Source organism: Sorex fumeus, unplaced genomic scaffold (assembly GCF_029834395.1).
Source record: "Sorex fumeus unplaced genomic scaffold, SorFum_2.1 ptg000036l, whole genome shotgun sequence".
Classification (NCBI taxonomy): domain Eukaryota; kingdom Metazoa; phylum Chordata; class Mammalia; order Eulipotyphla; family Soricidae; genus Sorex; species Sorex fumeus.
In genome coordinates this window covers 7,912,312-7,926,412 of record NW_026606093.1, presented here as the reverse complement: position 1 = coordinate 7,926,412, position 14,101 = coordinate 7,912,312, and the positions used below count along the sequence as shown (strand labels likewise).

Below are 14,101 nucleotides of genomic sequence, written 5' to 3'. Positions count from 1 at the left end.
GATTCATATTAACATGTTAAGATTGCTTTTCCTACTTAGCTGAAATGCTCATAACTGGATTTATTGTGATGGTGGATCTCATTAATCAGCTGTCAAAAGCAGATACTCTTTGTTCAGTCTTATTTCTCATGTCTTGCTTGCATTTTCCTTCTATTTCTTATTCAAATGTATAACTTTATAGCCATAACAAAATATTCATTTATATTCCACATCTGGGGCTGGATAGCACAGCAGGTAGAGCATTTGCCCTGCACATGGCCGACCCAGGTTCTATTCCTTTGTACATCTTGGAGAGCCCGGCAAGCTACTGAGAGTATCCCGCCCTCACGACTGAGCCTGGCAAGCTCCCCGTGGCATATTCGATATGCCAAAAACAGTAACAACAAGTCTCACAATGGAGATGTTAGTGGTGCCTGCTCGAGCAAATTGATGAACAATGGGAGGACAGTGCTACAGTATATCCCCAAATAGTTTAGAGGTGGTTGAGACTGGAGAATTAGAGTCACCCACACACAGAGGCAAAAGTTGAATTAAAGTTAATTCAACAAACATATTGAGTACTGACATATGCTGGATACTCTCCTAGGCATAGGGATAAAATGATGAACATGCTACTAAGTTTAGAATGTGTAATAAACAATCAGGACCTCATAGAGGGCAGGTAGAACAAGTTGAAGAGATAGTCTAATACTAATTATTAAAAGGATACACTTGTTTTGGGAAGTACGATTAAAGTTTTAGAAATTAAAGTAATTCTGTCACTGACAATTGAAATTTATATCTGAAATTCAAAAATATCAATACTGTGTCTAAAAAGGTGTGGGTATATTTATTTTAAAATGCCATTTGAATTTATACATGGACCGAAAAAAGAAAACAAGTCCTGTCATAATTTGACAGGTTTAATCACTTATCCTGCAGAGCAAATAGTAATAACTTAATAGCAGTATGTTAATACTGACTTCATGCAGGTGTTGCTAATTATCCATTAGATTAGGCTGTATCAAATTCTACTTTTTACCTATGCATGTTCATATAAAATGTAAATGTAGGTTGTAAGCTGAAATATTTAAGTGAAATCCATGATCCCGAGATTGATTATGAACTAGAGAGAACTCTGAACTCTTGAAATGACTGTAGGTTAATTGTAGCTTAAAGTTAAGTCAGATTCCTGGTCCTTTATTTGGTGGTTTGCCCTTAAGTAGGAAGTGAATTAGGTATACAGCAAGATGACTACGTGAGAAGACTAAAGAAGTCATCTATTTTTGAAGTCAAATTTTGCCGATTTATCATTGATTTGTAATTCTGTAAAATTTCAAATATCTATCTTCTATATATTTATGCCTCCCAATAACTCCCTAATTTCTAGTGTTGCTCCTCTAGGAAAAAGACCCACCATGAGACTTACAAATGAATATAGGAATAGAGCAGCTTGCTGCAGAGGTGTCTCTGGACCTTGCATCAGGCTGATTTCATCAGGGTGCCTCAGATGGGAGCAGGCCTTGTCCTTCCACCTTCTTCAAATGAACCCCCGTGGCTGCAAAACTCCAGAACCCAGTTGCTGCCACCCTCACAGATAATCTTCACAGACTTATCTTGAACCCCCCCAGGCAAGAGAATGAATCTGCTGAAAAAACCCAGGTATACGGGACAGGTGACTGAAAACTCCAGGACTCAAGGGGCCGGGAATGGGCTGCCGCTTCCCATTTCCCCACCTTTCCAGGGTCCTGGTTGTCACGCCCAGGAACTGCCTCTGGATGCCATTTAAGCGCATTAACAGCCATGATCCAGAGACGCTCAAATGAATCCCAGAACAGAGCAGCTTGCTGCAGAGATGTCCCCGGATCCCAATTATTTCAAATTTTAGAATCTAGGAGCACGCAGCTGCAAAAGCGGCTGCACAACATTTCATGCTACTTTTTTTTTTTAAACTTTTTTGTTGAATCACTATGAGAGAGACCCTTACAGACATCTCATATTACTCATAACAAGCAATACAAAATAAATTATCTAGCATCTGCCTGTGGGGCAGGCTTGAGTGGTGGTGGGAAAATTCAAAATAATGGTGGTGGGAAGGTGTAATGGTGGTGGGATTTGTGTTGAAAAATTGAATGTAGTCAATTATTGTGAACAACTTTATAAAAATAAAATTAAAAAAAGAGAAAAAGACCCGTCTACTTCTATACTTCTTTCCTTCAGGTAAGCACAATAATTTTCAATCTAAAAATAAGATTTAAAGTAAAGTAAAGTAATTACCAGTTTGGTTTATTTATTTTTCATCTGTGAGTGAAAACATCCAGTAATTATTCTAATTTATTATTTATTTCAACTAAAATTATCACTTCAAGTTCCATCAATTTAATTGAAAAAAGGCACAATTTCATCTTTTTTTTTTTAAAATAAATAAACTACTAGCTGTAGTCCATTAAGGATATATGCCTTGACTCCTTTCAAATAATTTAATCTTTTTTGGGGCTGGAGAGATAGCACAGCGGGTAGGGCATTTGCCTTGCATATGGCCAACCTGGGTTCGATTTCCAGCATCCCATATGGTCCTCTGAACACCACCAGGAGTAACTTCTGAGTGCAGAGCCAGGAGTAACCCCTGTGCATCTCTTGGTGTGACTCAAAAAGCAAAAAAAAAAAAAAGAACTAATCTTTTAAATAATCTTCATATGCAATGCTGTAAATATTGTTTACAGAATATAAAATTGCAATACTACACTTACCATTCAGAGTACCAGGATTATGCCTCTACCACTTTCTTTAGGTTCCCACTAGCATCCCTTTGCACATACTTAGAAAACTCAGTTCTATAGACACACTGTCAGAGTTTGTTATCAACGGCCATTATTTACTCCCATACTGTTTTCCCATCCTCCACATATGAGTGAAAGCATTCAGTATTATATATAATGTATCACAGTCAAGGTCCTCCCAATGTTCATCGATTTGCTTGAGTGGGCCCAGTAACGTCTCCTTCGTGAGACTTGTTGTTACTGTGTTTGGCATATCGGATACATCATGGGTAGCTTGCCAGGCTCTGCCGCGCGGGCGAGATACTCTCGGTAGCTTGCCGGGCTCTCCGAGAGGGGCGGAGGAATCGAACTCAGGTCGGCCATGTTGGCTGCGTGCAAGGCAAACATCCTACCCGCTGTGCTCCAGCCCATATATAAAATATATATACATATAATATATATCACAATTTATTTATACACTCACTTGTTGGGCACTTGTATTGTTTTCAGTTATGAAAAACATTGCAATGAATATAGTGCAAATTTTAGGATTAATGTTTTTGTGCTCTTGATGTCACTTAATCACTTAAATCACTTAACTTCCCGTTAGTCGTCGATTTGCTCGTGTGGGTGCCAGTAACGTCTCCATTTGTCCCTGTCGCGTGCTAGTGTAGCCCAATGGCATCTGTTCGCTCTGGGAACATGAAGAGCCTCAAACCGATCATTCATGATCTTGACGAAGAAGTCTGACCATCTGGTAGGTGGGCGGCCACGCGGTCTTTTGACATCCCATGGAATCCAGTCAGTAACAGCTCTAGTCCAGCGGTCGTCTTTAAATCTCATTACGTGACCAGCCCATCTGATTTTCGACACCTTGGCAAATGAGACAGCGTCCCTGATTCTTGATCGTGGATGGATGTCGGAACTCCGGATTTTTTCTCTCATTTGAGTGAAATGTGATATTCCAAGCATAGCTCTTTCTATTCTTCTTTGGGAGACCCGAATAGCGTTCTCATCCTGTTTGCGTAGGGCCCAGGTCTCTGAGGCATATGTTAATGCAGGAAGAACAGTGGAATCAAAGAGATGTGCCCGGAGCCAGAGGTTCTTGGTCCTCTTAGCTATTTCTTCGACGTTCTTGAAGGCGTTCCAAGCCGCTCTCTTCCTCCTGCGCAGCTCGGGTGCCAGGTCATTTGTCATGTTGACTTCTCGACCTAGGTACACATAGCTGTTGCATTCGGAGATGGTCGTTCCGTTGAGAGCGAATGGGGCGTCAGGAACGAGGCTGTTTCTCATAAACATTGTCTTCGTAAGATTCAGCTGTAGTCCTACCTTGATGTCAAGAAGAGAAATTTCTGTTTCATAAGAAAATGCTACTATTAATTTTTGAGGAGTTTCCAATCTATTTTTTATAGAGACCTAACCAGGCAACATTCCCTCCAACAGTGGATGAGGATTGTGTTTTTCAAAAAAATCACATTCCTGTTTGCACCTGATTGTTGCTGTTATTTTTGATTCACACTAGTCTGAAGTGATATTGTCATTTTAACTTGAATTTACCTGATGGTAAGTGATGAAGAGCACTATTTATATATTACATATGTATATACGCATATGCAGATCATTTGTATGTCTTTTTTAAAGTTTCTGCTCAGTTTTTTACCATTTTTGAATTTTTTTGATAAATTATGTGATTACTTTATAAATCTTGGGTACCTGCCCTTTTCCAGATGTATAGTAAGATAATATTCTTCCCCATTTTCTAGTGTCTTTTTTATTCTCACGACCATCCTGTTATTTGTTGATTGCCTTGAGCAGGTCCCAGTAACGTCTCCTTCGTCCTAGTCCTGAGATTTTTAAAAAAGTGCCATATTCAAGGCTCTTTCAGAGTTAGGAGAATGAGACCCATCATTGTTACTGGTATTTGGCATATTGGGTACGCCACGGGGAGTTTGCCAGACTCTGCCGTGTGGGCAGGTTACATTCGGTAGCCTGCCAGTTTGTCCAAAGTAGGAATGATATAATAAGATGTCGCATGGCCGACATTTTTTATTCTAGTTATCATTTATTTAGTAATAATTAAACTTTGATGTGTTTCCATTTATTTTTGCCTCCATCTTCTTAGTCATCACGGAACATGATTTTGGAATTGTCAAGGAGAGTTCTGCCTATGTTTTACTCAATATATTTTATGAATTTGGGTCTCATATCAAAATCTTTAATCCATTCTGAATTTCATGATGTGGGATTCAGGTCAGATTTATACTTTTACTTGTGGCTAACCAATTTTCCTAACAGAATTTGTTGAGCAGCTTCCTTTTTCTACTTCATGCACCTAGATCCTTTGTTAAGGATTAACTGTATATGAAGGGTATCTCTGGCTTCTCAATTCTATTACATGATCTGAGAATCTGCCTTTATTTCAGTGCTACTTGTTTATATATGAGGGGTATCTCTGTGCTCTCAATTCTATTACATTGATCTGAAAAATCTGCCTAATATGTTTTTATTACTATGACTTTATATTAAAATTTAAAAGGTAAAGGTAAAGGCCCTCCCGTTGTTTACTCTATTAAATGTAAGTCAGGTGAGTTGAGGGCATTATTGGACCATATGTATTATTCTCTTCCTTTCCCACATTGTTTTGCTTTGTTTTGTTTTTTAAAGTATCCCAACTTTCTTGCTTGTCAGACGTACCTGTCAATGGAGGATCAGGCTTTGTCGCTAGCTTTGAACTAGGACATAGCAAAGTGTATTTTTGATTTTAGAAATCACTTATTTACTTTTTTATTCATTTCACCCCCACTGTGCTAATCGATTTATTCGAGTGGGCCCAGTAACGTCTCCATTGGAGACTTTGCTGTTACTGTGCTTGGCATGTCGAATACGTCACGGGGAGCTTGCCAGGCTCTGCCGTGCGGGCCAGATACTCTCGGTAGCTTGCCGGGCTCTCCGAGAGGGGCGGAGGAATCGAACTCGGGTCGGTCATGTTGGCTGCGTGCAAGGCAAACGCCCTACCACTGTGCTATCACTCCAGCCCAAATTTATGGAAAGAAGACTCCTATCATATAAAAAATAAAATGATTTTTGCTATAAGGGGAGTTCTGTTACTCAATATAAAGTTTGCAGTGTTTATTTATGTCCCTAAAATATCCCTAAAAATGAAAATGGAAATTCTTATGGAGACTTTATTGAATTTGTATAGTTATTTGGGTAGGATTCTTATTTTAACCCTTACAAAGCTGTTCATGATTGGATTTCAGTCATGCAATATTCCAACATCCATCCCTCCACCAGTGCACTTTTCCCAGTATCAGCCAATGACCCCAGGTTCCCTGTTCCCACCCATCACCCTCCACCCCCCACATCTGCTTGTCTCCGTAAAGGTAAAGGTAAAGGCCCTCCCATTGATCCTCGATTTGCTCGAGCGGGCCCAGTAACGTCTCCATTGGAGACTTTGTTGTTACTGTGTTTGGCATATCGAATACTCTCGGTAGCTTGCCAGGCTCTCCGAGAGGGGCGGAGGAATCGAACTCGGGTCGGCCATGTTGGCCGCTTGTAAGACGAACGCCCTACTGCTGTTGTCTCCGTAGCAGGCACTTTTCCTCTCTCTCTCTCTCTCTCTCTCTCTCTCTCTCTCTCTCTCTCTCTCTCTCTTCTCTCTCTCTGATGCTTATTTTAATGATGTTGATACTTCCCATTCCTGAACAAGGAATATGTTTCCATTTACTTGTAACTTCTATTTCTACAGTAAAGCTAAAGTGTTTTTAAAATGCTAGACAGTGTGTTTACTGCCAGTAGAGTGTTGTTTCCGGATACATCTGGTAACTTTCTTTCTTTTGATTAGTGATTTCAGGCCATTGAGGTTTATAAATATTTTTTCAATCAAGGGATTAGTTGTCCATTTATATAATGGACTTGGATGTCTGTGAAACCTGTCTTTGTTTCTTTGGACTTCTTTTTATTTTCACCTGATGAACTTTAATATCCTCCCATTATATTTTCATTTTTTTTCATTTCATCATCCTGTTAATCGTCGATTGCCTCGAGCAGGCCCCAGTAACATCTCTTTCATCCTAGCCCTGAGATTATATTCACGGCTCTTTAGGAGAATGAGACCCATCATTGTTACTGGTATTTGGCATATTTGGTAGGCCACGGGGAGTTTGCCAGACTCTGCCCTGTGGGCAGGCTACATTCGATAGCCTGCAAGTTTGTCCAAAGTAGGAATGAGAAAATAAGATGTCGCGCGGCCGCAAATGCGGCCGCGCGGTTCCGGGATCTGGATTTTATAGTCTCTGAGTCTTGGCCGCTGATGGGATTACACGGCGCCAGGGGGCCAGGTGGTGGGTGTGACCCCCGCCTACTGGAATTTGGAGGATCTGGGTGGAAGATGCTCGACTCCAATTCGAGTAGGCGTGGAGGTCTCGGCCCCGGAACCCGCGTGGCTGTGTCCCTCTGCCAGTACCTTCATGGGTGCGGAGAGTGGTCTCAGCATGGTGGTGGCTGGTCCTGGAGGTCTTCGGCTGCCGTAGCCCTGGTCGGGGCGGGGAGGAAAGCTCAACCCGCTCCCCTCCAAGGGACTCCGGGAAGGAACGCCCAGGCGCGGGGGCAGAGACTGCCCTGCTCTCGTCCGGGATCTGGATTTTATATTCAGAGACTATAAAATCCAGATCCCATTATATAATGATTAGATTGCATTTACTTCTTGTTCAAGTTTCCTATAAATATTTTTGCTTTGAGATTTACATGAAATTTATATCTAGAGGTTTAATTTTAATTATATCTAGAGGTTACATCTAATAGAAGTTACTCTATTAAATGTAAGTCAGGTGAGTTGAGGGCATTATTGAACCATACGTATTATTCTCTTCCTTTCCCACATGCTTTGTTTTGTTTTTTAAAGTATCTCAACTTTCTTGCTTGTCAGACGTACCTGTCAATGGAGGATCAGGCTTTGTTGCTAGCTTTGAACTAGGACATAGCAAAGTGTATTTTGATTTTAGAAATCACTTATTTACTTTTTGATTCATCTCACCCCCACTGTGCTAAGGGACTTCTGCTTGTTCTCTGCTCAGGGATCACTCTCAACAAGGTTGGGGGGCCGAGTGTGGCATTGGGGATCAAACCCAGAGTGGATGAGTGCGAGGAAAGTTATTTATTAGTTGTACTAGTTTCTGGCCCCAGGAAAGTACTTTTGACTTTAGAAATCTGCTTGGGCTGCCTATGGTTAGTCAAATGTCAACTAGTTCTACTTAGCTAGTATAAGAACATGTTACTCAGCTGCATGTAACTCTGCCTTAGCTTGGGATGGCAAAACTACTCCGGAATTTTCTCTAAGGTTGTTTCTTTATATAAAGAGAAATCGAAGATGGTGTGAAGAGCGAAACCTGGGCAAGATTAAGAGGCTGCTGAAGTATACCACTGTCTCAGATTCCCGAATGTCTTGCTAGAAGTCTCTTGCCTCCTATTTAGTTGTTACAAGTGTAGAACTATAATATGGAATATGTGGAATGCTTTTTCCCCCCCTTTCCCCCTTGCTTAAACCCTATCCCTTGTCCTCTTATCCCCAGGACAACGTTCTGTGAGTCTTAGCAGCCTAGAAATCCCTTCTGGATTATTGGTCTCTTCTCCCCTGTCGCCTTCCACCACCCTCTATTCACTCCTGACGCTGGGTTATTTCCCAAGCAGGCCCCTCTTTTAGGGAAGACAACTGGGCTCCTCAGTGTGCTCTCCAGGAGACCTATGCAGGATTTTTTAAATTAACTATTTGTTGTAGATTTTGCAGTGATGACGGGATAGTGCTGCATGAACTCTCCCTTTCTGCCATCTTATCCCGATCTCCTCTCCTTAGGGGTTTAAACAAGAAACCTCCAACTATTTAATAAATGCAATCATTAATTTTCTACCATTAGTGTATTAGAGATTGTTTGTCCCTCCATATCTTTGTTTACACTATTTAACACTATTTAATATAGGTCATTCTCACAGGGGTGAAGTATCATCTCATTATGATTTTGAAGAAAATATTTGCTTTGTACCCAGGTGTAGCATTTGGAACATTTAGAATAAACAATGGGCTGGAGCGATAGCACAGGGGGTAGGGCATTTGCCTTGCATGCAACTGACCCGGGTTCGATTCCTCTGCCCCTCTTGGGGAGCCTGGCAAGCTACCGAGAGTATCCTGCCTGCACGGCAAAGCCTCGCAAAGCCTGGCAAAGCTACCCGTGACGTAGTTGATATGCCAAAAACAGTAACAACAAGTGTCACAATGGAGATGTTACTGGTGTCCACTTGAGCAAATCAATGAACAATGGGAGGACAGTGGAATCAAAGAGAGTGCTACAGTGTTACAGAATAAATAACAGTAATTACTAGTATGTCCGGAGTTCCAACCTCCTTCGACGATCAAGAATCAGGGACGCTGTCTTGTTTGCCAAGACGTCAAAAAACAGATGGGCTGGACACGTAATGAGATTTAGAGACGACCGCTGGACTAGAGCCATTACCCTGGATTCCATGGGACGTCAAACGATCACGTGGTCGTCCACCTACCAGATGGTCAGACTTCTTCGTAAAGATTATGAATGATCGATTTGAGACTCCTCGTGTTCCTAGAACAAACAGATGCCATTGGGCTACTCTAGCACGCGACAGGGACAAATGGAGACATTACTGGAGCCCGCTCAAGCAAATCGATGATTAACGGGAAGTCAAGTGATCAAGTGATCAAGTGAATTACTAGTATAACTAGGAATTACTTATTCACAAATATATAAAATATATACATATGCTAGATGCTTATACTTACCCTCAGCATGTAGTAGGATTCCTCTGCCGTTAATTTCCTGGAATATTCTGCCAACATACCTTATACATTCTGGTCTAATGTTGAGATCTTTAATCCACTTGAAGTTTGAATTTGGTGAAGGGTGTGAGGTAAAGTTCTACCTTTATTTTTCCACATATGGTTATCCAGTTGTCCCAGCACCATTTATTCATGAGATTTTCTTTGCTCTAATTCATATGTTTAGTAGGGCAGAAGTTCTTGTTAACACTTGCAGGACTTGTTGCATGAAAAAGAGATAAACTCCTATTGTGTTTAGAGAATTTAAAGCTTTTCTTTCTTTTGGGGGTGGGGGATCAGGGTGAGGGTGAATTGGGAGGAGGGCATACTTGGTTGTGCTCAGGCCTTATTCTTGGCTCTGTAATCAAGGACGATGTGTGGTGCTTGTAAGCACTTGGGTGGGGGAGGGCACCATATGTGTTTAAGACAGTGCTTAAAGGACCATATGTGGTGCTGGGAATCAACTTGGGGTCAGCTGCATGCAAAGCAAGCAAGGACCTTACTTTCTGTACTGTCTTTTCTGTTTCTTTTAATACTGTGTTTCTCAGTCTCTCCCAATTAATGCAACAACTATTGTGTGATGAGTACTGAACACCAAAACTTTAATTTTAAGGCCAAGGAATGCTATAGCTGTGAAATATCACCATTCATTCTGGATGCAGAAAGGGGGTCTGCTAAGAGATGCAAGCCATATTATTTCTCAGCCAGGCACAATGGGGAGACAAACTTTTGCAATTACCCTTCCAGGATTTTTCAACATATGTCTGTTTTTTTGGGTCTGATCTAGATTCTAGCTTGCAGAATCTCAGCAACATACTTACCAATAGTACGCAGATAGCATATGAATGATAAGGGGACGTGACACCAGGCTGTGTAATATTTTGAGACCCAAGCCACATACATGACATCCTGGAGTTGGGATGGGGGCACATATGAAACAGGGCACATATTGGTGGAGAGGAGTAGACAGTGGTGAAGGGATGCTGTTGGAACATTGTATGCCTGAAACTTAATAACGAATAACTTTGTAACTCTGTAATTAAGGGTGATAGCACAGTGGTAGGGTGTTTGCCTTGCACGCAGCCAACATGGCCGACCCGAGTTCGATTCCTCCGCCCCTCTCGGAGAGCCCGGCAAGCTACCAAGAGTATCTTGCCCGCACGGCAGAGCCTGGCAAGCTCCCCATGACGTATTCGATATGCCAGACACAGTAACAACAAAGTCTCCAATGGAGACGTTACTGGGCCCGCTCGAGCAAATCGATGAACAATGGGAGGGCCTTTACCTTTACCTTTACCTTTTTTTAAAGGACGACACTGGGTCTTTCACTCTTAGGAGTAAAGTTTCACTTTCTTTTGCAAGCTTCTTCTTTCCCTAATAAAATTTCCTTCTGCCTATAATCCTCCATAAATCTCAGCACCATCTTGCTAGTCCCAAAATTGTGTACTCCATGTTTTAAAGATTTTGTTGTTGCATAACTCTTTTATAATTAGAAATTGAAGACAATTATTTGATCTTTCTGAAAGGTAGCTTAGATAAATGAAAGAGTGGTATTAAAAAATATGTGCTAATTTAGGGCTGGAGTGATAGCACAAAGGTAGAGCGTTTGCCTTGTAAGCGGCCAACACGGCCAACCCGAGTTCGATTCCTCTGCCCCTCTCGGAGAGCCCAGCAAGCTACCGAGAGTATCTTACCTGAATGGCAAAGCCTGGCAAGCTACCTGTGACGTGTTCGATATGTCAAGCACAGTAACAAGTCTCACAATGGAGACGTTACTGGGCCCGCCGAGCAAATCGATGAACAAGGGGAGGACAGTGACAGTGATCCCATATTATCATTCTGGCATCGACCAGTTTTGTTCTTAAAGTCTAAATTATAATTTTTGTTTTATTTAGTTTATCACATGAGTCAAATTATTCAGTGTTTGTTTTTCTCCTTAGGACTTATTTTACTTTTTTTAGTTCCATTCATCTTATTGTAAATGACTGGATATTCTTCTTTTTATAGCTGAGTAGTATTCCATTATGTATATATACCATGTAAACTTTATTTTATATTGTTAATAAGGTCACTTAAATGATTTCCAACTCTTGAATATTACAAATAATTCTTCAGTAAACACAGGGATGCACAGATATCTTTCGATTAGTGTTTTAAGAAAATTTTAGAAGTAGGTTAAACTGGATTATACATATATATATTCTATTTTTATTTTATTTTTTGGATCATGCCTGACCATTTTCAGGAATTAGTTTTGGTTCTGTGCTCAGGAGTGAATCCTGGTGGTGCTCAGTGTACTAAACTGGAGTTAATTTCATATAAGGCTTTACTTCCTGTATCATCTCTTTTGTCCATATTTTTAATTTTTGAGAAAAATCTATAATGCTTTTCATAAAGGACACATTATTTTACAGTTCTACTAGCAGGGTTCCTATCTCTATACATTCCCTCTATACATTCTTCATCAGTGTATGCAGAAATGGATATCTTCTTTATACACTCATCAATTGATAGATAGCACTGTAGCACTGTCTTCCCGTTGTTCATCGATTTGCTCGAGTGGGCACCAGTAACATCTCCATTGTGAAATTTGTTACTGTTTTTGGCATATTGAATACAACACGGGTAGCTTGCCAGGCTTTCAGTATCACTTTCAGTATTTCAACCACCACCATAACACCTTCCCACTGCCTTTACTTGCCCTTTCCACCACACAAGCCTGTCATATGGGGTGGAGTATAAAAGATACTTTGTGTTCAAGGGTCTCTCCTAATGATGCTGGGAAGACCACATGCAGTGTTGGGTATTGAATTGGTGTCTGCCCCATGCAAGGCAAACATCTTAAGACCTGCATTATCCTTCTATTCCTCTATTATTATTATTTTCACTTTTTATTGAGGTGCAGCGATAGCACAGTGGTGGGGCGTTTGCCTTGCACGCAGCCAACATGGCCGAACCTGAGTTCGATTCCTCCACCCCTCTCGGAGAGCCCGGCAAGCTACCGAGAGTATCTCGCCCGCACGGCAGAGCCTGGCAAGCTCCCCGTGACGTAGTCGATATGCCAGACACAGTAACAACAAAGTCTCCAAATGGAGACGTTACTGGTCCCGCTCGAGCAAATTGATGAACAACGGGAGGGCCTTTACTTTTTACTTTACTTTATTGAGGTGCATTATTTACAATATTGTTTATGATACCTGTATGCATCCATTATTCTGCCAAAACACCCACTATCAGAGTCCCCGTTTCCCTCCACCAGTGTCACAGGGATCATTCTTATCTTCTCCTCAACTCCAAATGATTCATAGATTAAGTATCCAGTTCTGTTGTCTTTGAGACAGATCCAGAATGATCTGTCCCTGCCCTGATTTCACACAGCATAATATCTTCAGTTCCACTCATGTATTAGCAAATTGCATGATTTTATCTTTCTTATGGCTGAATTGTGCTTCATTGTGTATATTGTGATCGCAATTTTTTTTATACAGTCATCTATTCTTGGGAACTTGGGTTGTTTCTGGATCTAAAATATTATGAATAATATTTTTAATGAAAGACTTATATTACTGTTTTCTCTGATTAAATCAGAGAAATTATATTCACTGCAAAAGTCAAAAAAGTAAAAATAATTTTCAGTTTTTGTTCTTCAGAGTCCATTATAAATACAGTTGCACTTTGAGCAACAGGAGTGGCATTGTACAAATGTGAGGGCGATTTGACTGTGACATGTGTCACCCCTCTGATCACCAGGGTTGATTCTGCTCATCTGGGAGGCTAGGCCGGCATCCCCTTCCTCCCTCACCGCTCCAGGTGCGTCCCCCAGAGGAAGGCCTTCCCCCGACGGAGACAGAAATTGAGGAGATGCCAGGAACTGTGCTCCCCTTTCAGAACCTCCAAACAAGCTCACAAAAGTGGCACCTCTAAATTCCTTCCTCAGGGAACCTTTCCATGCATGTTAATATTTATGTATTTTAATGAACTTTCTGTTTTTATGTTAGTGACAATGATAGACCGTCGAATGTTATATTATGTATAAAGTGTTATACCTGGGATAATTATGTATGTATCTATACACATATATATTCATAAATATATAAAGATAGCCTGGCTAGCTCAGTTGGTAGAGCATGGGACTCTTAATCCCAGGGTCATGGGTTTGAGCCCCATGTTGGGCACGTGGTAGCTTTTGTGCTTACTTTAGCAGCACATATACTAAAATTGAAACGATACAGAGAAGATTAGGATGGCCCCTGCGCAAGGATGACACGCAAATTCGTGAAGAGTTCTATATTTTTGGGCTGTAGTGATAACACAGCGGGTAGGGTGTTTGCCTTGCACGCAGCCAACCTGGGTTCGGTTCCTCTATCCCTCTCGGAGAGCCCTGCAAGCTATGGAGAGTATCCTGCCTGCACGGCAGACCCTGGCAAGCTCCCCGGGGGGTATTTAATATTCCAAAAACAGTAACAACAAGTCTCACAATGGAGATGTTACTAGTGCCCGCACGAGCAAATTGATGAAC

General features: G+C 41.2%; 2 non-coding genes across 2 annotated transcripts; both read left to right on the top strand.

Annotated features, from left to right (window-relative positions):
• Positions 1-13,684: 13,684 nt before the first annotated feature.
• On the top strand, positions 13,685-13,757 carry TRNAK-CUU (transfer RNA lysine (anticodon CUU)). The gene has a single exon. It is a non-coding gene; the product is annotated as a tRNA-Lys (tRNA).
• A 13-nt stretch (positions 13,758-13,770) lies between these two features.
• On the top strand, positions 13,771-13,877 carry LOC130027274 (U6 spliceosomal RNA). Its single transcript, XR_008793018.1, has one exon. It is a non-coding gene; the product is annotated as a U6 spliceosomal RNA (small nuclear RNA).
• Positions 13,878-14,101: the final 224 nt, after the last annotated feature.